The 23,447-nt window shown below is 38.1% G+C and overlaps 1 pseudogene; it reads right to left on the bottom strand.

Annotated features, from left to right (window-relative positions):
- Positions 1-515: 515 nt before the first annotated feature.
- Positions 516-22,730, bottom strand: LOC112661648 (protein downstream neighbor of Son-like; annotated as a pseudogene).
- Between the last annotated feature and the right edge of the window lie 717 nt (positions 22,731-23,447).

Raw genomic sequence — 23,447 nt, 5'->3', positions numbered from 1 at the left:
GGACAGACTTCCAGGCTTCTACCTGAATTCCTTCTCTCTCTTCTGTGGTGAAGAGAACCTGCAAGAGCTGTCGGCAGTCATCCCAAGTAGGCTGGTGGGTAAAGAGAACAGTATCTAAAAGCCCAATTCGATCTTTCAGATTATCAGAGAACTTTGCATTTTGGGTTTTCCAATTATATAAATCACTGGTGGAGAATGGCCAATATAACATTGGCTGTCCACCAGTCTCATGGGGGGGGGGCATGGCGGGGAGGGGATGGGGGGTAGAGTTGGCCGGCCTGGCATTTGGAGGTGCGGCCACCCTGTGGGGCCACCCCCTGGGTCCCTCCGCGCATCCCCGCTGCTGGCCCGCCCACAGGAATTCCCTTGTCAGGGAGGGGTGGAGCCCCTTCTGCAGCCCCCAGTGCCTCTGATGTGGGTGGGTGGAAGGGAGAGGGGGTGCCTGGTAGGGCGGCAGGAGAATTAGGTCCTCCAGAGAGGAATCCTGCAAGACCCATTAAAGGGGCGCTATGGTCTTAGAGTTGGTCTTTGGCTTTCTGCAGGGCTAGAATGTTGGCAGGTCCTGCTTTGGGGGGTAAAAATGGTTTTATCCAAGGAGGGGTATTCTCGATCATGTCCTGCCAGACCGGGATATAGGGCACCTGGTCAGGGTGGCCATCCAGCTTGTCCATGAAGATCACGGCCTTAACCTGTAAGATAATAGGGAGGTGGAAAGTTCCTTCACGGGGCCATCCCACTTCAAAGTTGGCCATTCTGATATGCAGTAAATTTGAAATTTCCCTTTCCATATGTCTGTGCTCAGATTATGAGCTCTTTCCCTAGCATCAGAGAAGTGAGAGAGCATAAGAGACAGGGGAGTGGTTTGTGTCTGCCCCATTATGTCCCCAATCCACACCAAGACACAGACAAATATGACGATTAACAAGGACACAGTAACACAGACAAATATTCCAGTGCGGCCGCAGACACAAAACAGATGAAAGGGCTGGCAGTCGGCCCTCCTTACAGATAAGGACTTCCATCCTCCTGGCAGGGGCAAGGGATGTCTCCCAAGACCCCCGGTTGACGGCCTGCCAGCGCTTCCACCTAAACCAATGTCGACCTAATACAGATTGGAATTCCTACAGGTAAAAATGCAGTATAGAGTTCTCAGGGAATATGCGCACAAAAGGTGGAAAAAGTTGAGTGCACTCACCAGGCGTGAAACCCTCCGGATGGGGTTCTGGGGGTCTCTCAGATCCTGGACGAGCCCCCAAATTGTGCCCAACACAATTGTGTTGTGCCCAATACTGAAAATCCAAGAAACCACCAAGGAGCTGACACTGATGCAAGTACATGAGGGTTTATTACCAAGCTTGAGCTTGGGTCCAAGTTTGCCTGACACTGCAGAGCAGGGACTTGGACCAATTTTTATTTTAGAAAAAAAAACTGCCCAATAGTTTTCTAGAGTAGCTGTACCATTTTTTTCCAGCCCACCAGAAATGCATGTGATCCAGTTACACCAGATCCCCATTTGATATTATCACAGTTATAAACCATTTCGTAGGTATGTGTTGATAACCTGATTTTAATTAGCATTTATCTAGTGATCAAAGCTGTTGAACACCTTTTCCTGTGCTTATTTGCCATCCATAGATTCTCATCAGTGAAACATCTCATGTCTTTTGCCCATTTTCTAACTGGATTTTTAAAAAATGTTGAGTATAGAGGTGTTTGCTCTCAATTTTTTATTTTATTTGTCATCTGTTTCTCAGTATTCTCTCTCCCTCTCTCTCTGTTTCTCTCTCTCTCTCTCTCTCACCTTCCTTTAGGTTACATAGACATTTTTAAGATTCTGTCTTGATTTGCTTATAGTATATTTAAGTATATTTATTTGTTGCTCTGGGTGTTACAGTTTATGTTTGTAACATCACACCCTATAGTATACTGCAAAGCATACTGTTTTATTCTCCAATGAAATATCAAATCCCTACTTTCACTTATGTCCCTTTACCCTATTCATTGAAAAAATATAATTTTCCTAAATATTTCCTTTATTTTCAGTGGGTACCACATTAAATCTTAGAGTGTTAGCTTCAAAAAACTAATGTAATATAAGAAAATCGTAAGAAGAAGAAAAATTTTTTCTCTTCACCTCTACTTATTCCATTTTTTGACATTATGAGCTTCTGTTATTTCCTTTCTGTTTTGAAAGATTCTTGTAGCCATTAATGATGATGGATACATCTCTTTGTAACACTTCTCTCCCTCCCTCCATACCTCTGTTTGAGAATGCCTGATTTCTGTTTTATTCCTGAATAATATTTTTTCTGGGTATAAAATTTGGGGTTGATGGTTCTCTTATTTTCAGTCCCTGTAAACCATTGTACTACTGTTTTTGTCTTTATTTTATAAGATCATTATTCACTTGCCATTTTCAGGATTTTGTCTTTATCCTTATTTTTCAAAAGTTTTAATGATAAAATAGCATGGCACAGATATATTTGGGCTTATTTTATGTGGATTTTCTCAGGTTCATGAATCTCTAGGTTTATGTCGTTTGCCAAATACGCCAAGTTTTGAGCTCTTCTCTTAATAACTTTTCAGCCTCATTTTTTTCTCTTACTATCCTGTGATGCCAGTAATACAAACAATAAAATGTGAGATTTACTCTTTCAGACCCACATATTCCTAAGGATTTGTTATTTCTTTCCTTCCTTCTTCTTTCATCTGTTTTCTCTCTGATGTTCAGATTGAGTATATTCTGTTGATTTTTCCTCAGAAGTTCATAGATTCTTTCCTGTCATCTCCACTCTGCTATGGAGCCCATTCAATGAGTCTTTTTTTTTTTTTATAAATTACTTTATTTTCAGTTGTATAATTTTTGATATAATCTTTATACATGTGTATATATATAATTTTAATTATGTATATATAAGATGTAAAATTATACACATTATATATAATATTATATCTTATATATATCATATGTATATAATATATATGTGTATATATATATAATTTTAATATCTTTAGGGTATTGTCTACTGTTTTTATTTTTTTAATGGAATTTGTAATTGTTGAAATAACCTTATTGTGGCTGCTTTGAAATATTTGTCAGGTAGTTCCATTACCCGACCTATGTGATTCATTTCAGTATGGGTATCAGTTGACTATTTTTCCACATTCCACTTGTAATTTAATGGTTCTTGGTATTACAGTTGGCTATTTATGATATCCTTGATGTTTTGAAATTATTTTAGGAGATGGGATTCTCTTTTGTTTAATAAATTTATTTTTTATTGCTATTCAATTTGTCAACATACAGAATAACACCCAGTGCTCAACCCGTCAAGTGCCCACATCAGTGCCTGCCACCCAGTCACTCCCACACCCTGCCCACCTCCCCTTCCACCAACCCTAATTCGTTTCCCAGAGTTAGGAGTCTTTCATGTTCTGTCTCCCTTTCTGATATTTCCCACTTATTTTTTCTCCTTTCCCCTTTATTCCCTTTCACTATTTTTTATATTCCCCAAATGAATGAGACCATATAATGTTTGTCCTTCTCCGATTGACTTATTTCACTCAGCATAATAACCTCCAGTTCCATCCACGTTAAAGCAAATGGTGGGTATTTGTCGTTTCTAAAGGCTGAGTAATATTCCAATGTATACATAGACCACATCTTATTTAACCATTCATCTTTCGATGGACACCGAGGCTCCTTCCACAGTTTGGCTATTGTGGACATTGCTGCTAGAAACATCGGGGTGCAGGTGGCCTGGAGTTTCACTGCATCTGTATCTTTGGGGTAAATCCCCAGCAGCACAATTGCTGGGTGGTAGGGCAGATCTATTTTTAACTCTGAGGAACCTCCACACAGATTTCCAGAGGGGATGAACCAGTTCACATTCCCACCAACAATGTAAGAGGGTTCCCTTTTCTCCGCATCCTCTCCAATATTTGTGATTTCCTGCCTTGTTAATTTTCCCCATTCTCACTGGTGTGAGGTGGGATCTCATTGTGGTTTTGATTTGTATTTCCCTGATGGCAAGTGATGCCAAGCATTTTCTCATGTGCATGTTGGCCATGTCTATGTCTTCTTCTGTGAGATTTCTATTCATGTCTTTTGCCCATTTCATGATTGGATTGTTTGTTTCTTTGGTGTTGAGTTTAAGAAGTTCTTTATAGATCTTGGAAACTAGCCCTTTATCTGATACATCATTTGCAAGTATCTTCTCCCATTCTGTAGGTTGTCTTTTAGTTGACTGTATCCTTTGCTGTGCAAAAGCTTCTTATCTTGATGAAGTCCCAATAGTTCATTTTTGCTTTTGTTTCTTTTGCCTTCATGGATGTATCTTGCAAGAAGTTACTGTGGCCGAGTTCAAAAAGGGTGTTGCCTGTGTTTTCCTAAGGAGTTTGATGGAATCTTGTCTCACATTTAGATCTTTCATCCATTTTGAGTTTATCTTTGTGTATGGTGCAAGAGAGTGGTCTAGTTTCATTCTTCTGCATGTGGATGTCCAATTTTCCCAGCACCATTTATTGAAGAGACTGTCTTTTTTCCAGTGGATAGTCTTTCCTCCTTTGTCGAATACTAGTTGACCATAAAGTTGAGGGTCCACTTCTGAATTCTCTGTTCAGTTCCATTGATCTATGTGTCTGTTTTTGTGCCAGTACCACACTGTCTTGATGACCACAGGTTGTAGCACAACCTGAAATCTGGCATTATGATGCCCCGAGCCATGGTTTTCTTTTTGAAAATTCCCCTGGCTATTCAGAGTCTTTTCTGATTCCACACAAAACTTAAAATAATTTGTTCCAACTCTCTGAAGAAAGTCCATAGTATTTTGATAGAGAATGCATTAAACGTGTAAATTGCCCTGGGTATCATTGACATTTTCACAATATTAATTCTGCCAATCCATGAGCATGGAATGTTTTTCCATCTCTTTGTGTCTTCCTCAATTTCTTTCAGAAGTGTTCTATAGTTTTTAGGGTATAGGTCCCTTACCTCTTTGTTTAGGTTTATTCCTAGGTATCTTATGTTTTTGGGTGCAATTATAAATGGGATTGACTCCTTAATGTCTCTTTCTTCGGTCTCATTGTTAGTGTATAGAAATGCCACTGATTTCTGGGCATTGATTTTGTATCCTGCCATGCTACCAAATTGCTGTATGAGTTCTAGCAATCTTGGGGTGGAGGCTTTTGGGTTTTCTATGTAGAGTATCATGTCATCGGCAAAGAGGGAGAGTTTGACTTCTTCTTTGCCAATTTGAATGCCTTTAATGTCTTTTTGTTGTCTGATTGCTGAGGCTAGGACTTCCAGTACTATGTTGAATAGCAGTGGTGAGAGTGAACATCCCTGTCTTGTCCCTGATCTTAGGGGAAAGGCTCCCAGTGCTTCCCCATTGAGAATGACATTTGCGGTGGGCTTTTCGTAGATGGCTTTTAAGATGTCGAGGAATGTTCCCTCTATCCCTACACTCTGAAGAGTTTTGATCAGGAATGGATGCTGTATTTTGTCAAATGCTTTCTCTGCATCTATTGAAAGGATCAAATGGTTCTTGTTTTTTCTCTTGCTGATATGATGAATCACATTGATTGTTTTATGAGTGTTGAACCAGCCTTGCATCCTGGGGATAAATCCTACTTGGTTATGGTGAATAATCTTCTTAATGTACTGTTGTATCCTATTGGCTAGTATCTTGTTGAGAATTTTTGCATCCAGGTTCATCAGGGATATTGGTCTATAATTCTCCTTTTTGGTGGGGTATTTGTCTGGTTTTGGAATTAAGGTGATACTGACCTCATAGAACAAGTTTGGAGATGGAGTTTTTACACCAACTGTTTCTATCTTTCCAAACAGTTTTAGTAGAATAGGTATGGTTTCCTCTTTAAACGTTTGATAGAATTCCCCAGGGAAGCCATCTGGCCCTGGACTTTTGTGTCTTGGGAGGTTTTTGATGACTGCTTCAATTTCCTCCCTGGTTATTGGCCTGTTCAGGTTTTCTATTTCTTCCTGTTCCAGTTTTGGTAGTTTGTGGTTTTCCAGAAATGTGTCCATTTCTTCTAGATTGCCTAATTTATTGGTGTATAGCTGTTCATAATATGTTTTTAAAATCGTTTGTATTTCCTTGGTGTTGGTAGTGATCTCTCCTTTCTCATTCATGATTTTATTAATTTGAGTCTTCTCTCTCTTCTTTTTAATAAGGCTGGCTAATGGTTTATCTATCTTGTTAATTCTTTCAAAGAACCAACTCCTGGTTTTGTTGATCTGTTCCACAGTTCTTCTGGTCTCGATTTCATTGAGTTCTGCTCGAATCCTTATTAACTCTCTTCTTCTGCTGGGTGTAAGATCTATTTGCTGTTTTTTCTCTAGCTCCTTTATGTGTAAAGTTAGCTTTTGTATTTGAGTTCTTTCCAGTTTTTGAATGGATGCTTGTATTGCGATGTATTTCCCCCTTACCACTGCTTTGCTGCATCCCAAAGATTTTGAACGTTTGTATCTTCATTCTCCTTAGTTTCCATGAATCTTTTTAATTCTTTCTTAATTTCCTGGTTGACCCATTCGTCTTTTAGCAGGATGGTCCTCAACCTCCACGTGTTTGAGGTCCTTCCAAACTTCTTGTTGTGATATAGTTCTAATTTCAAGGCATTATGGTCTGAGAATACGCAGGGGATGATCCCAATCTTTTGGTATCGGTTCAGAACTGATTTGTGACCCAGTATGTGGTCTATTCTGGAGAAAGTTCCATGTGCACTTGAGAAGAATGTGTATTCGTTTGCATTTGGACATAAAGTTCTCTAGATATCTGTGAAATCCATCTGGTCCAGTGTATCATTTAAAGCTCTTGTTTCTTTGGAGATGTTGTGTTTAGAAGACCTATCAGGTGTAGAAAGTGCTAGTTTAAGTCACCAAGTATAAGTGTATTATTATCTAAGTATTTCTTCACTTTGGTTAGTAATTGATTGATATATTTGGCAGCTCCCACATTCAGGGCATATATATTGAGGATTGTTAAGTCCTCTTGTTGGATAGATCCTTTAAGTATGATATAGTGTCCCTCTTCATCTCTCACTACAGTCTTCGGGGTAAATTTTAGTTTATCTGATATAAGGATGGCTACCCCTGCTTTCTTTTGAGGACCATTTGAATGGTAAATGGTTCTCCAACCTTTTATTTTCAGGCTGTAGGTGTCCTTATGTCTAAAATGCATCTCTTGTAGACAGCAAATAGATGGGTCCTGCTTTTTATCCAGTCTGAAACCCTGCGCCTTTTGATGGGGTCATTAAGCCCGTTCACGTTCATAGTTACTATTGAAAGATATGAGTTTAGTGTCATCATGATACCTATTCAATCCCAGTTTTTGTGGATTGTTCCATTGAACTTCTTCTTAAAGGGGAATTTTAAGAGTCCCCCTTAAAATTTCTTGCAGAGCTAGTTTGGTGGTCACACAGTTTTTCAGTTCCTGCCTGTCTTGGAAGCTCTTTATCTCTCCTTCTATTCTGAATGAGAGCCTTGCTGGATAAAGTATTCTTGGTTGCATGTTCTTCTCATTTAGGACCCTGAATATATCCTGCCAGCCCTTTCTGGCCTGCCAGGCCTCTGTGGAGAGGTCTGCTGTTAATCCGATATTCCTCCCCATATAAGTTAGGTATTTCTTGTCTGCTTGCTGCTTTAAGGATCTTCTCTTTATCTTTGGAATTTGCAAGTTTCACTATTAAATGTCGAGGTGTTGAATGGTTTTTATTGATTTTAGGGGGGAATCTCTCTATTTCCTGGATCTGAATGCCTGTTTCCCTTCCCAGATTAGGAAAGTTTTCAGCTATGATTTGTTCAAATACATATTCTGGACCTCTGTCCCTTTTGGTGCCCTCAGGAACCCCAATTAAGCGTAGATTTTTCTTCTTCAGGCTGTCACTTATTTCCCTTAATCTATCCTCATGATCTTTTAATTGTTTGTCTCTTTTTTCCTCAGTTTCCCTCTTTGCCATCAACTTGTCTTCTATGTCACTCACTCGTTTTTCCACCTGGTTAACCCTCGTTGTTAGGACCTCCAGTTTGGATTGCATCTCATTTAATTGATTTTTAATTTCTGCCTGATTACATCTAAATTCTGCAGTCATGAAGTTTCTTGAGTCCTTTATGCTTTTTTCCTAGAGCCACCAGTAGCTGTATAATAGTGCTTCTGAATTGGCTTTCTGACATTGAATTGTAATCCAGATTTTGTAACTCTGTGGGAGAGAGGACTGTTTCTGATTCTTTCTTTTGAGGTGAGGCTTTCCTTCTAGTCATTTTGCTCAGTGCAGAGTGGCCAAAAGCAAGTTGTATTGGGAAAAGGAGAAAAAAAGAGAAGAGAAAGAAGGAAAGAAGAAGAAAAAAACAAGAAGAGAAAGAGAAAAAAAGAAAAAAAAAAGAGAAGAAAAGAAAAAAGAAAAAGGAAAGGGGGGGAGAAGAAAACAGAAATAAAAAACAAAAAATAAAGGGGAGTAACCTCTGATTCTGTATACTATAAGTTCCTCAACTTCCCCTGGAACTTTCCAGTGCTGCTTGGTCAATAAGTTGTTTTTCCCCTGTCCGTCTAGCTGGTCTTCTTGGGGAGGGGCCTGCTGTGCTGATTTTCATGTGTGAGCACTTGGGGGAGCTGCTTAGTCCCCTGCCTGGTGCAGGGCTCAGTGAAAGATGTTTAAGCTGTTTATCCAGTGAGGCCACTGTGAGGCTCAGTGGGGGTTTACCCCGTGAGGCCCCAGGAGGAACCACCGCAGTGGTGGGGCCAGCTCTGCAGCCCTGGAGTCAGCTCCTGCAGTAACTCCAGAGCTCTCCGTCTGCAGGGCCTGGAGGCTCCGGGGCGGGGCCCCTGATCTGCTCAGCTCGGGGCAGGAGCGTCCTCGCCGTCCTGGGCCCTCCCGGCCTCTGCCTGTCCCGGGGGAGGCCGGATCCTGGGCTGTGTCCCAGCGCCCTGTGCCCCGAGGCCTGCGCTGTTGGATTCGAGCTCCCGGCCCGCAGCCCCCTCCGCGGAGACGCCCCCCGAGCCCCCCGAGCTGCTCCCGCCCCGCAGCCCCCTCTGCGGAGCCGCCCCCGAGCCCCCCCGAGCTGCTCCGGGTCCCCCGTGTGCGCTGCAGCCCTTAGGGAGCTCGGCGCACTCTCCCGGGGCACAGGTGTCTGTTAGTGTCCCAGGGAGCCCGAGGGCATCCCCGTCCCTCCTGGGTCCTGCTCCAGCTCCCTGCGAGCCCCTTTCCCCCGGGAAGGTCGGTGCAGCTCCTGCTTCTCCGGGACGGGGCTCTCCTGTCCTGGGGACACTCGCCCCCGCCTCAGCCCGGCTCCTCGTGGGGCCCCTCCCCCTCGGAGGCCTTTTGTTTCTTTATTTCTTTTTCCCCGTCTTCCTACCTTGGTAGAAGCTCAACTCTTCTCACTGTAGCGTTCCAGCTGTTCTATCTTAAATCTCAGGCCGAATTTGTAGGTTTTCAGGATGATTTGAAGGTTATCTAGGTAATTTGGTGGGGACCCGTGACTTGGGGATCCTACTCTTCCACCATCTTGCCCCCTATTCGGGATTCTCTTTTAATTCTACTGTACAGGTCTCCTTGAGTAGGTTTAATGTGTAGGTTTTGTAATATTTTTATAGGTTAGAATTCTAATTCAGCATTCTGAGGCCTGGGAATGTTATTCTAGTTAGCTTTGCTCTTAGGGCTTCTCGGGAGCACCTACTGGGGTCTATTCTAGTTCCAACTATGTTGGTGGGAAGGTGCTTTCCTTGGCCACCAGGTATTGTTTGGGGGAAGGGAGAGGAAGTGGGTTTTTGGAGAACAGAGAGCAAATTCCCTGGCCTGTTCTCCAGCCACTGGATTCCTGTAACTTCTCGCTATGTCTGTGTTGGTGCCCTCAGAAGAGAAAAACAACTATTCCAGTTGCCTCCTGACATGAGTGGGAGAGAAGGTATAGAAATATCTGGCTTGGGGATCCCTGGGTGGCGCAGCGGTTTGGCGCCTGCCTTTGGCCCAGGGCACGATCCTGGAGACCCGGGATCGAATCCCACATCGGGCTCCCGGTGCTTGGAGCCTGCTTCTCCCTCTGCCTATGTCTCTGCCTCTCTCTCTCTCTCTCTCTCTCTCTCTCTCTGTGACTATCATAAATAATAAATAAAAAAAGAAGAAAAAAAAAGAAATATCTGGCTTGGATGATCTTCTGGTGTTGGGTGGGTGGCCATGAGTAGCTAGATGTAGATATTTATGTCATCATGTGGACAGCCATGGGGCACTGAGCCAAGTTTAACTCTTACTACTAGGAGATGCTAGACCTTATTTGCTTCAGGTGCCATAGGATGGTGGGGCAGAGAAAATGAGACCTATGATAATTCATATTGAGTTTAAGGTGCTTGTCTATTTCTGTTTACTATAAAATGAGGTATGGTTTAGTGGCTCTCCGGTGGTCAGGGATCAGGCCTACAACATTCACTAAGTATTGGATAGGGAACAGGTTGCTCCTCAGGACACTGACATGGCCATCTTACTTATAGCAGAGGATGAATTGGCCTGCTTTGACTACACTGACCTTAAAACTTCAGCTTGATGGAGTCTAGAGCTGCTAGTGAGTGTGGTATAAATAAGGCATTGACCTAACTTGATGCAGCTGATGTTGTATTTGACAGTAGTAGACCTCTGCTGGTGCCTGTGACGCATAGGATAGATCAGCCCAGCCAGGCTCTGCTGGCACCAATCTCTATGGGAAGATCAGGCCCATAGTCATTACTATATATGGTCATAAGATACATTCTTTTTCTATATCTCTACTGGGCTTTTTTTTTTTTTTTTTTTTTTTTTAATTCTAGTACTTAGGCCAAAGAGACTTGGTTTTTATTGGCTTTGTTATGTTTGTTTTGTTTCTTTTTAAATTTATTTTTATTTCGATATAATTGATACTGCATTGTGTAAGTTTAAAATGTACATTTTTATTGATATGTTTTTTACAAATTGTAATGAGATTATCATCATAGCATTAGCTAACATCTCTATCACATCACCTAATTATTATTTTGTGTGTGTGATGGGAACAAATAAGATCTAGGCTCTTAACAAGTTTGAATTTTATAATACAGTATTATTGACTATAATTACTATGGTGTACATTAGATCCCCATGACTTATTTATTTACTCATTTCTGGTTTATACCTTTAAACAAAATATCCCCATTTATCCCACCCCCAGCCTCTGGTAACAACCATTCCACTCTTGCTTTTATGAGTTCAGCTTTTTAGATTCTACATATGTGTAATATCACACAGTATTTGTCTTTCTCTGTCTTACTTAACTCACTTAGCATAGTGTCTTCAAGGTTCATCCATGTTTTAGAAATGGCAAGATTTCTTTCTTTCTCATAGCTGAATATTATTCCATCATATATAAAGTATGAAATATCTAAAGTATATATATATACACACATATATATTATGGAACAATATATATATTTATATATAACATAACTAATATAATATAATAATATAGTATATATCTTTATCCATTCATCCCTTGATGGACACTTAAGTTTACCTATCTTGGCTATTGTTAATGATGTTACAATGAACATAGGAATGCATATATGAATTCAGTATTCTGTTTTTATGTTTTAAGGAAATTCCATGCTATTTTCCATAGTGGCTGTACCAATTTACATTTCCACTAACAGTTCACAAGTGTTCCCTTATTTCCATATCCTGAACAATACTTATCTGTTCTTGTTGATGATAACCATCCTAAGGCGTGAGGCAATACCTCATTATGGTTTGATTGCCATTTCCCTGAGGGTTAGTGATATTGAGCATCCTTTCATGTACTTGTTTGGCATTTGGATGTCTTCTTTGGAAAAAGAAACATCTGTTTAGGTCCTCTGCTCATTTTTTAAAATCAGATCGTGTGTGTGTGTTACTGAGTTGTATAAGTTCATTACATATTTTGTATATTAACTCCTTGTTGGATATATGGCTTACAAAAATTGTCTCCCATTCTGCAGGTTATCTTTTCATTTGTTGATCGTTTCTTTTGCTGTGCAGAGCTTTTTAATTTGATGTAGTCTCTACTCATTGATTTTTGTTTTTGTTGTTTCTGTTTTTTTATGACAAATCCAAAAAAGCATTGCTCAGACCAAGTCACACTTTTTTCTCTTAGATGTTTTATGGCACCAGGTTTTATTTTTTTTTCTTTTGAATTTTGTTTATTTTTGGTGGTTTCTCTGGATTAAAGTACTCCCTCAGGCTTAATTTTGTGAACATGGAAGATAAAATGGGAGATAAAACAAAACAAACAAAAACAGGAAAACCACCACAGTCTCATGCTTCAAGCCTTGAGCTTGCTAGCCATTTGCCTTTCTCTTTTCACATCTCAGTGACCTTTTATGGTTACCATTGGAATTATTTTCAGGGTATTTAGTTGTACTAATGATTGGATGCAAGAAAAACTGAGTATATTCCATCTGGCCTAGGACCGTACACCTAAGATAAAATAGTAATCACTCTGAATTCATGTGTAGTTCTTCTACAGGTCTACTTTTTCCTAGTTGATGATTTCCAATGCATATTACTATAAATTAATGTAGATATATTATTAAGAGGATCAAAGCAATAAAATTATATAATTCCATGATTTGTTAGAAAACATAACTTGTCCAAAGTCAATGACAAAAGCATCAAGTCTATAATATCATGTCAGATCTCAAAAGCTCTGGCCAGTATTTATATATTCATACAAATCATATAAAGACTTTTTGTCTCTTCTCTTACTTTAGCCAAGATTTCCCCATTCAGTATTGCTCTGGAGGTTGTGTACTACTTATATCTGGACCTTATTAGCCTTGTGTATCCATATCCTCTTATTAATGTATCCCTAAAATATGGGGAAAGGAAGTAGTTTGGTCTCCTTGATAAATGTCTTTTGCATCTGTTCATTCCTTATATTTGAAGGAACTTTATTTTTTTAAGATTTTATTTATTTTTAAAAAAGGGTTTATTTATTTATTCATGAGAGACACAGAAAGAGAGGCAGAAACACAGGGATCCCTGGGTGGCACAGCGGTTTGGCGCCTGCCTTTGGCCCAGGGTGTGATCCTGGAGACCCGGGATCGAATCCCACATCAGGCTCCTGTTGCATGGAGCCTGCTTCTCCCTCTGCCTGTGTCTCTGCCTCTCTCTCTCTCTGTGAGACTATCATAAAAAAAAAAAAAAAAAAAAAAGAGAGGCAGAAACACAGACAGAGGGAGACGCAGGCTTCCTGCGGGATGTGGGACTCAATCCCAAAACCCTGGGATCACGCCCTGAGCTGAAGGCAGATGCTCTACCACTAAGCCACCCAGGCGTCCTTCGATATAAATTTATGGTTTAATTCCATGTTGGCTTTTGTGATAAAAAACTACACATTCACTTTCTAACATTGCATTAAATCAAATAATCTTTCTTCCCACTCTTTACACATTGTTTGGTGCAAGATTTTTCCTTCAGATTGTGATTTACTTATTTTTAAAAAAGCATTTGTATCTGAACACACACACATATAATATAGAAATTTAATATAAAAATGAACATGTATATATGTTTTTAAATTTCAACTCTCTTCACTTAAAGGCGTACCATTTTATGATAATGCCCTTTATTTTGGTTTCTTTCTTTTCTCTCTGAATATTATAATAGATACTGGATTTCCTAGTTCTCAAATTCTTTCCTTATCTTTCTCTTACTTGGTGTTTTATTTCATATAGAGGGATATCTCTCACTTGATAATCTGAGTCTCTCAGTGATTTATAGCCATTGGCATTTAATTCCTTTTTACTACTAGAATTCCTGTAATATCACTTTGGTAGTACCTTGAGAATTGATAAAAACTTGTAGTTAGTCAATAACTTTATGTAACTCAATACTATTGTGAAGAAATAGAAAACACAATTCTGATGGGCAAAAGGAAGTTGTATAATGAAGTTGTATGATAGAGTGAATAATGGCAACAGGCATTAAAAAAAATCACAAAATGATAGCCATATCCTTTACTGTGTTTGAGTCTTGAATGAGTCATCAGAGAGACACAAGATGCAATATCTAATGAAGTAATTTTTCAAAAAATGTTTAGTTTTGCATCCAATGGAACTGGTTAGCAAATACAGAATATTTCAAATACTTCATATTTTTTGAAATAATTAATGAAGTTTTCTCATTACGTTGATTGTTTAATTATTCAGTTCTGTGTTATGAAACTTTCCCCAAATCCTTAAGTTTGAACACTGATTTTTAATAACAGTATGCAATTTGGTCATATAGATCAAACTTACTACCTCTTTGCCAATACTATTTTTATGTCTTTAAATTATCTTTGTCTTCTTTAAATTGTCCTATTAAAATAAAAATTAGAATTAGAATTGCACAAATTATAATAAAACCTACTGTATTTTATTCACAAACATTGAGTAAAGCTTGTTTTTTTCAAGGCACCTGAGTAGTTCAGTCATTTAAGTGTCAACTCTTGATTTCATCTAAGGTCGTGAACTTGGAATCATGGGATCAAGCCCTGCATTGGACTCTGCTCTCAGAATGGAGTCTGCTTGAGCTCTCTCTCTCTGAAAATAAATAAGTAAATAAATCTAAAAAGAACCCGAACTTGTTTTTTTTCTAATGTGTTTTAGTATATCTGAGTGTTCTGCTAGTTCTTAGAGAACAAAGGAAATAAGTTATCTTGTTTAGAATGACTTCATTTATACTCCAAGGACCATGTTATGCATGCTTCCATGATACTAGCATTAGAATTGAAAATAACTACATGTAAATTATTGTATTAGGAAAAGCATACTCATTTTACTCACTTCATCCCTCTTTTATATGTATATAGATATAAACTATATCTTAATAAAAACAGCTGTTTTAGAATCTTAATTGTCACTTATTAATTATCAAAAATAATTTCAGGGAAATAAATATACAAAACTTCCAACTTACGTATTCAAACAGAATTCTCATTAATTCCCTTACCGGAGTACTGAGTAATCATGTATTTACTTAGGATTAGTGTAAAGCTTGTCATGATATGCTTCTGTATACAAGGCTTTTTTGAATACCTGGGCATGAGGTAGTTTCCTTTGTTTATAGCATTAGTATGAGACATACAAATTTTAATAGTTAAAAAAGAATTCTACCCAACAGATAAGGGAAAAGCTCAGGGCTCTCACATCCCTTACCATTCTGATTCCCTTTATCCAGAGGCAAAGGCTTGATAGTCTCTAGTTACTCTTTGTGAATTTGTCTCCATTTCTCAAAAATAATATGTTTACATGTTTTGGTTTACCTCTTTTGAAATATTTTTACTAAGGGTAACTAGGGATTCCTACTGAGAAAAAATACAGGTAACTCCCTTGTATCTGACCTCACATGTACACTCTTCCCAATATATTTGATATTATAATCATATTATAATTTCATGCTACTTCAGTATTACATGTTAACATTATAAAGATCTGGTAAGTAATTACTACCTATAGATGCAAATCTACTCTGTTATGATTTTATTCCCTTACATGTATAATTTGTGTTTTCCCTAGAATTAATAATTAGACTTATTTTGTTTGCCTAATTCTTCATGCATCTGAAATAAAAAATACCAAAATTTTTCACAAGATGTATAACTCTGCTCTCAGTACTTTCAGCTAGTTTAGCAAGTTTGTTTATTACTCGGAGAAAGTCTTATGCAAGTCTTTCTTACTGTCCCTTTGTAGAGTTTACTACTGTTTTGCAGAGATTATCTGTCTAATAAATATTCTCTTCTTCAGGATGTTAATGTTATTTAATTACCAATTCTTTTGCTTTTTTCTGTTCCTTGAATTCCTTTTATGGGTCCACTTGTTTTGTTATCTGTGCTTTATGTTAGGGGTTTCTGCCTGTTTTTATTTTTTTAAGATCTTATTTATTTATTCATGAGAGACAGAGAGAGTCAAAGATATAGGCAGAGGGAGAAGCAGGCTCCCTGTAGGGAGCCTGATGTGGGACTCAATCCCAGAATCCCGGGATCATGACCTGTACTGAAGGCAGATGCTCAACCACTAAGCCACTCAGGCACCCTATGTTAGAGGTTTCTTGCAAAAATGTTGGATAAGTCTTGGATCTCTCCTCATATGTAAGAGTAAGACTATGTGTATAAGCTCATTGGAAGTTCTGTGTAGGTTGATGGGATTTGCTGATTTTTGTTTTGTTTTGGTTTTTGTCTTGTGGAGTCATCTTTCTAGTCCATTACAGAAAGAATATTTAAAAAAGAAAGTGGTGGGGCACCTGAGTGGATCAGTCTTTTAAGTGGCAGACTTGATTTCTGCTCAGGTCATGTTTTCAGGGGCCTGGAATCAAGCCCCAAGGCCACAGGCTAAGTGCTCAGTGAGGCTGCTTGAGATTCTCTCTCTCTCTCTCCCTCTGCCCCTCTTAAAATTCGTGTGCTTTCTCCCCCTCAAATAAATACATAAATTTAGAAAGAAAGAAAGAAAGAAAGAAAGAAAGAAAGAAAGAAAGAAAGAAAGAAAGAAAGAAAGAAAAGAAAGAAGACTGGGTGGCTCAGTGGTTTAGTGCCACTTTCAGCCCAGGGCGTGATCCTGGAGACTCGTAATCCAGTCCCACGTGAGGCTCCCTGCATGGAGCCTGCTTCTCCCTCTGCCTGTGTCTCTGCCTCTCCCTCTCTCTCTTTCTGTGTGTCTCTCATGAATAAATAAAATCTTAAAAAAAAACAACAACAAATGTTATCTTAAAGAAAGAAAGAAAAAGATAAAGGGAGTGTCTTTTCAGTTTTTTTTTTTTTCTTCTTAGTCTGGTAAGTGTTCTTGAGAGGGAATCTTTAGACTCTTGTGTGAGATTTTTAAGCCTGGCTACCATGTTCTTATAGGTTCTTATATCTGGGGGCAGGTAATGTCTTTGGAGGAGTTCTTACTTTTATTTTGAAGATAGACATTATAATTATTACCATGTTTAAAGTATAGTAGCTTTAATCTTAGTTTAATCTCAGCTTTAATCTCAGCCCTTTTAGGAGTCTGTCAGGTTCAGTTCATTTCTCCACAGAGAAAATTCACAGTCTACTGTCAAAGGGAGAGGGGGCAATTTACCTGTGTGAAGGCATAATGAAAACTTTCATGGATCTACTTTCTGTTGTTACAGATATATAATTTATTCTATTGTTAAATTCCTGGGCACCCCACAATTTCAGAGGGAATTGGCTCATCTAATTCATGAGACATTCTGAGAATCAGCCTTATTCAGAGTTTCCCATAATGTCAATTTAGTTATTTATTTTCTTTCTTTCATCCCTTTGCTTTCTTATTTTCAAAGCTTGGTGTTTGTTTTTGTTTTCATTTCTCACTATTTTGGTCTTTTGAGTTTATTTATTGTTTAAACCCACTACTTTAATGTAAGCTCATTTCAAAAAGCATCTGTAACCTGGTTTGTTCATTCCAGAATGTTTCATGCCCTTACACATACTATTAAATGTGTTACTGATTTTTAAAACTAATAAACTACCTTATTCTGAGATAATACCAGCACATAACAAATGGAGATTTTTGTAAGATAAAAGATACTTCTAACCATAAAGATTATTAATTCATCAGGAGAATTAATTTCAGTTGCATTTTCATGTCTCCCAAAAGTCAAGTGAATTCTAAGGCAAGATGTATTAATTCATCATTTGAATCTCCTGGGCAGCATGCTCTAGAGCAGTGCTGGAAACACACTTTGTGTACAAACTCACCTCTTCCTTTGTAGAGATTACACTGCAATGTGCTAGATAGTCAAATAAATTATGAACTGTGTTACAAGTTTTAGAACATGTAAAATACAGCATGCTGTGAGTCCATATACTCTGGCCACTCAGTTGGTTTTAGAGATCAATAAATGCTTAATTATAAAGTAACATTTAAGCAAATGCTTAAATGTCAAATCAGAGTTAGTCAATATAAAATGCAGAAACATCATTTAAAATGGTAAGTAAAGCAATCCTTGAGTCCAGAAAGAACATACCATATTTAATTTCCCCTCAAAGAATGCTTGTGAGACTAGATCATGAATACAGATGTATGACAAGGGTGAAAAGATACTGGGAAGGTTTCCAGTGAAAATTATGGTATGGAATCATAGCCATAAAATACACTGATTATTATATTAATAATAGATATGACAATTTAAAGGTTTTTTCCAAAATATGAAGCTCTTTCACTATAATAAGCCCAGGAATGATAAAAAAAATATAACTCCATAACCATTGACAGTAAAACAAAACAAAAAACCAAAACCTAACGAACAACATTGACAGTGTGTGGCTATGAAAAGTGTGAATCCATGGGGGAAGTCAATAAAAAGCAGCAATTATGTTGGTCAGACAACAAATTTTGGTAATTTGGGCCAAAATAGTGAAACAAAGAATCAGTGAAACTCTTGATTATGAGGAAATAGAATCCACAGGATCTGTCTTTATTGCAAGTTGGGGATGACATTAAGATTGGTTCAGTTTTGGGATCCCTGGGTGGCGCAGCGGTTTAGCGCCTGCCTTTGGCCCAGGGCGTGATCCTGGAGACCCGGAATCGAGTCCCACATCGGGCTCCCGGTGGATGGAGCCTGCTTCTCCCTCTGCCTATGTCTCTGCCTCTCTCTCTCTCTCTGTTTGACTATCATAAATAAATAAAAACAAAATAAAATAAAATCTTTAAAAAAAAAAGAGATTGGTTCAGTTTCTATTCGAGCAGGGATGAAGGCAAAGAGAGTAGGAAGAAGGAGCAGCCAAGGAGGCGGGAGAGCACTAAGAAGGGGTAAGAAGTGTGCTCCAAAGTGCAATTAGGAAAGACCTGGAAAATATCCATCTGATTATGTAAGAGCTAGTGTCCCCGATTCTGCTCAGTGACCAACTGTGGATTCAGTATTTGCTTCCTAGGTTTTCTTTTCACATTGTATTGATATTAATAAATGGAAGCACAACATGTAATTAGGAAAATTTAGTACTGTAGAAACAAGAAGTCAATGTTGGAATATTATTTTCTCCATGCATATTAGGCACGTGAGGAAACATTAATATTATTTTGGCTTTTTTGTGCATTAATGAAAGGCCTAGCTATGGGTCTCATAACCCATTTCTGTTAACTGATCAGCTCTGATAATAGAAAAAAACTGTAGTTATAGTTTGAATGCTAATATTCTTCTTAGACATTTGAAATCCCATTTAAATGATCCTATCTTTTTGTTTAGTATTATGACAAATAATCAGCTCATTCCTGAGCACTAGGCAACATTGATATCTCCTCTATTTTTCAAAGTTAAAAAAAAAATCCTGAGATATCACTTTAAAATATAAAAAACTAGAAATGAGATTTTGTCATTGTCTCTAACAAGGTGGACAGAAATCCTTAGTCATATCAGTAATGGATGCAGATGAAGACAGACATCAAATTCTCCAAACTGGGTTCTGCTCTTAACCAGCCACCCCCTCTCCTCAGAATCTAAGTGTGACATTTATGAACAGATGATGAAGCATGACAGGGTGGTACTTTAATTCTCTCACAATATTTCACTTCTACATTCAGTATAGTGTATGACTGGGCTGTGATGGTGTGTGGGGTAGCTTCGGGTTCTGCAGGCAGCATTAACCTCAGTAGGCAGCTTTGCCTTCAAACTCTGACATGGAATGTCAGAAATCATACACTTTTGGATACATTTCCTTTTCAGAATCATTCGTTTCTTTTTGATTCAGAATCAATTTTGCTTTTGCCTCCTTCTCTCTGCAACCCTGGAAAAGCCTGAGAGATGAAAAATAGAGGAAAGTTATGAACAAATTAATCCTAAAGCCTATTTTAGAGAAGAAAAGAAGCTCTTTTAAAAGTTACATAGTGTAGGTCAGGTACAAGTAGAGCCAAAGGAGGCCTTTACTAAGTTAATTTCTTGTCCCCACAGAGAAACAAGTCTTAGAAAATGTTACTCCTTTCCTTGCACTGGGAGAGACACACTACAGTTCTTCAGTTCTTCAGTCTGTCTGAAAATTCTGCATCAGTAATAAATCTACTTCTTTATTTCTCAAGTTGTGCTACTCCAAACTGTCTCTCATTGTGTCTGAGGCTTTTAAAGTGCCAGAGAGTAAAAGGAACAAGATTTTTCTCTTCTCTAAAGAGTTATTTTAATTACTCTCATTTTTTTTCACCTCCCTTTCTCTTCTCAAACCACTACACTTTGAGTTTCATCTTCCCTTTGTCACCAAGATTATTATTTTTTGATCACCAGTAGCTTCCATGTTGACAAATCCCAGTGGGCTTCTTTCTGATACAATATTAGTCACCCTCCCACCATTATTGATGTGGAAAATAGTTCATCTGTTCTTGAAATATTTTATCTCCTTCCGAGATACCAAAAATGTACCTTCTCTTTGCTAGCCTTCTCAATGCTTATTTCTTTTAAGAAAATTTGAAATATATACATGTATATATACTTATATATACAAACACATACACACACAAATACCTACAGACACATTAATAGTACTTTGCTATGACAATTGAGCATACTTTACAACCCTTAACACAATTCTGTAGAGAATACAAATTACCCTTATCTGAATTAACATGCATTAAAAACAAATTTAATATATTGGAGAACAGAGGAATTGTAAATCAGCGAGAAAGAAGCTAATGTAGAAATAACAACAGTCAGCTCAGCAGATATTGTCTACATTTGTTTTCTACCTTTATAAAACTAGAGACTGCTAATAACTTTAAATCATTAAAGTAATGTAGTTTTGCCGGATGCCATTGGTCACAATACCAGGAGATAATTGCTACTAAGTTAGCCTTAATTTCACATTTGCAAGGAAACACTGACGTTAATTGAGTTATATTCTCAGTTTTTAATTAGGTTGTAGAAATCTAAAAAAAAAAATTATTCAATTTATTTGAGGTGCTTTAAGAAAAGTTTTGAGTTATCTTTATATCTGAATATCTAATCTGAAGATAATAAAACAGAAACACGTTGATTTAAAACCTTAATTCGGGCAGCCCAAGTGGCTCAGCAGTTTAGAGCCTCCTTCAGCCCAGGGCGTGATCCTGGAGACCGGGATCGAGTCCCACGTGGGGCTCCCTGCATGGAGCCTACTTCTCCCTCTGCCTGTGTCTCTGCCTCTCTCTCTCCTCTATATATTCTCATGAATAAATAAATAAAATATTTAAAATAAATAAATAAATAAATAAATATACCTTAATCCTACTGCTTAGTGCATGCAATAAAAGTTAATGTAAGAAGCTAATGTTATCAATAACATTTGAATATTTAAAAATTATATTTCTTTTAACTTTCAAAATGAACTTTAAAGCCAATGGTATAAAAATCTTGAATTTCCTTACTAGAAAGCCTTTTCCCTCAAATATACCTTTTAGTCTTTCTTTGGTGTCCAGGATCTCTGATTTTATATTTTATTTGCTTATTTATTTTGGAAAGAGAGAGAGTGTATGGGGTGAAGCAGAGGGAGAGAGAATCCATAGGATGCCCCACTCTGGGTGTGGAGCCCCATTTGGGGCTCATCTTACCACTTCAAGATCATGGGACCTGAGCCAAAACCAAGAGTCAGATGCTTAACCAGTTGAGACTCTCAGGTGCCCCAGGATTTCCAATTTTTTAAAAATGATTTTATGTATTCATGAGAGACAAACAGGCAGAGACCCAGGCAGAAGGAGAAGCAGGCTTCAGGCAGGGAGCCTGACGTGGGACTTGATCCCAGGACTCCAGGATCATGCCCTGAGCCAAAGGCAGACACTTAATCACAGAGCCACCCAGGTGTCCCAGGATCTCCAATTTTAAACTTAGTCATTCATTACCACTTACTGTCCAGATGATTTTTCCAGTAATGGTCTTTGACCAAGTTGGTTTGCAGTCTTTAGATGCAATGTACAGTTAGGAAGCTCCTCATGAGCAGTCTCCTTACCAAGTACTTTATTCATTGGTGGGCATATATTAAATACAGCAGTTGTCTCACATGTCTACAGTTCTACAGAAAATAACTCACTCTGTGAAGATTTGAGTAACAGGGTCACAGAATGCAGAGAATGAGGTCAGATAGGATTTGTAGCCTCCAAACTAAATTGATCTGTATCCAGAAAGAGCATGTATCTTCACATGCACATGTCATGCTTTAAGCATTTGCATTGTGATACCTCAGGAAGCTATAGAGGATAAGAGGGGAGGTGGAGGCCCTGCCTAAGAACCATGATTAGCAACTAAACTCTTCTTGTATGTCAAAAAAATTAGCAATGTAAAAGATTGATTCCTTTCATCAACACAACAGACTTAAGTCTTAGATCCATTTGCACTTCATGTTTCTCTTTATACAACTTGGTAGAGAGTTTGTGTTTTATTTTCTCTTGCATATTTATCTCTTTTAGTCAGGAGAAACTTTCTTCATCCTCATCACTGATTGCTTGCTCCTCCTTATCCCAAACTTGTTCTGGATACTGTATTCTTCTTGTGCCCATTTTCTTTTATTAAAAACAGAAAATTCAATATTTCCATTTATTTATAGCTTCTCTTGCCCTTCTAGTTTCAGGGGACATGGGAGCCATGATTACATCATTTCCAGCTATTCTTGCTGCCCAGAGAAGCATAGTAAACTGATAGACACAAACATAGAAATAGGGACAAAGTTTTGTTTTCAGTGGATGATATAAGGAAGCAGAAAAATTCACAGACTAGCCACTCATTAAAATGTGAAAGCAAGTTTTCATCTTTTGTTAAGGGTTGTTCTTTTCAGCCATTTCTTGTTTTCTCCAACATAAAAGCAATGGTGATAGCCAAGGCAAGGCAGGTTAGAGTAATAGATGAGGCTCTGCTGGAAGAGAACAAGAATTCCTACAGAGAGTAGTATTTGGGGAGCCTAAAGGTGAAACAAAATATTCAGCATCCATGAGTTACTTGTAACACAAGACAGAGCACAGGAAGCCATAGGAAACCTGAGAAATATCTTGACATTCAATAGAGACCATCTTGTATGGACTGTCTCTTAGCTGTAAGGGGAAACACGACATACAAGTCTGAACAATGCTTAAAATGTACTCTGAACAGAGTTCAGTATCTATTGTCTGTTGGGGGAAAATAGTCTCAATGAAGATTTTTTGAAAATCAGATATTTGAGAAACAGATTCTAAAATATAAAGGATAATCTTAAATATTGAATAAATTTGCAGAATTTACAGGACCAAGATTGCTGGCATATACTGAAGCTATAATAACTAAAATTGTGTAGCTAGGGATGCAAGGATAGACAAACCAATGGAACAGAATAGAGAATCCAGAAACAGAAGCCTGAAAATATGGTCAACTAATTAACAACAGTTACCATTTCATTTCAGTTGGGAAAATATGATGTTTTCAATAGCTTGCACTGGATATATTGGCTATCCTTGATTGAAAGCTATGAACCTTTTATTTTTGACTCATTCTCA

The sequence above is a fragment of the Canis lupus genome, chromosome 31, assembly GCF_003254725.2.
Source record: "Canis lupus dingo isolate Sandy chromosome 31, ASM325472v2, whole genome shotgun sequence".
Lineage (NCBI taxonomy): Eukaryota > Metazoa > Chordata > Mammalia > Carnivora > Canidae > Canis > Canis lupus.
Note: the sequence above shows the minus strand (reverse complement) of the source record. Positions and strands in the feature narration are given on the sequence as shown.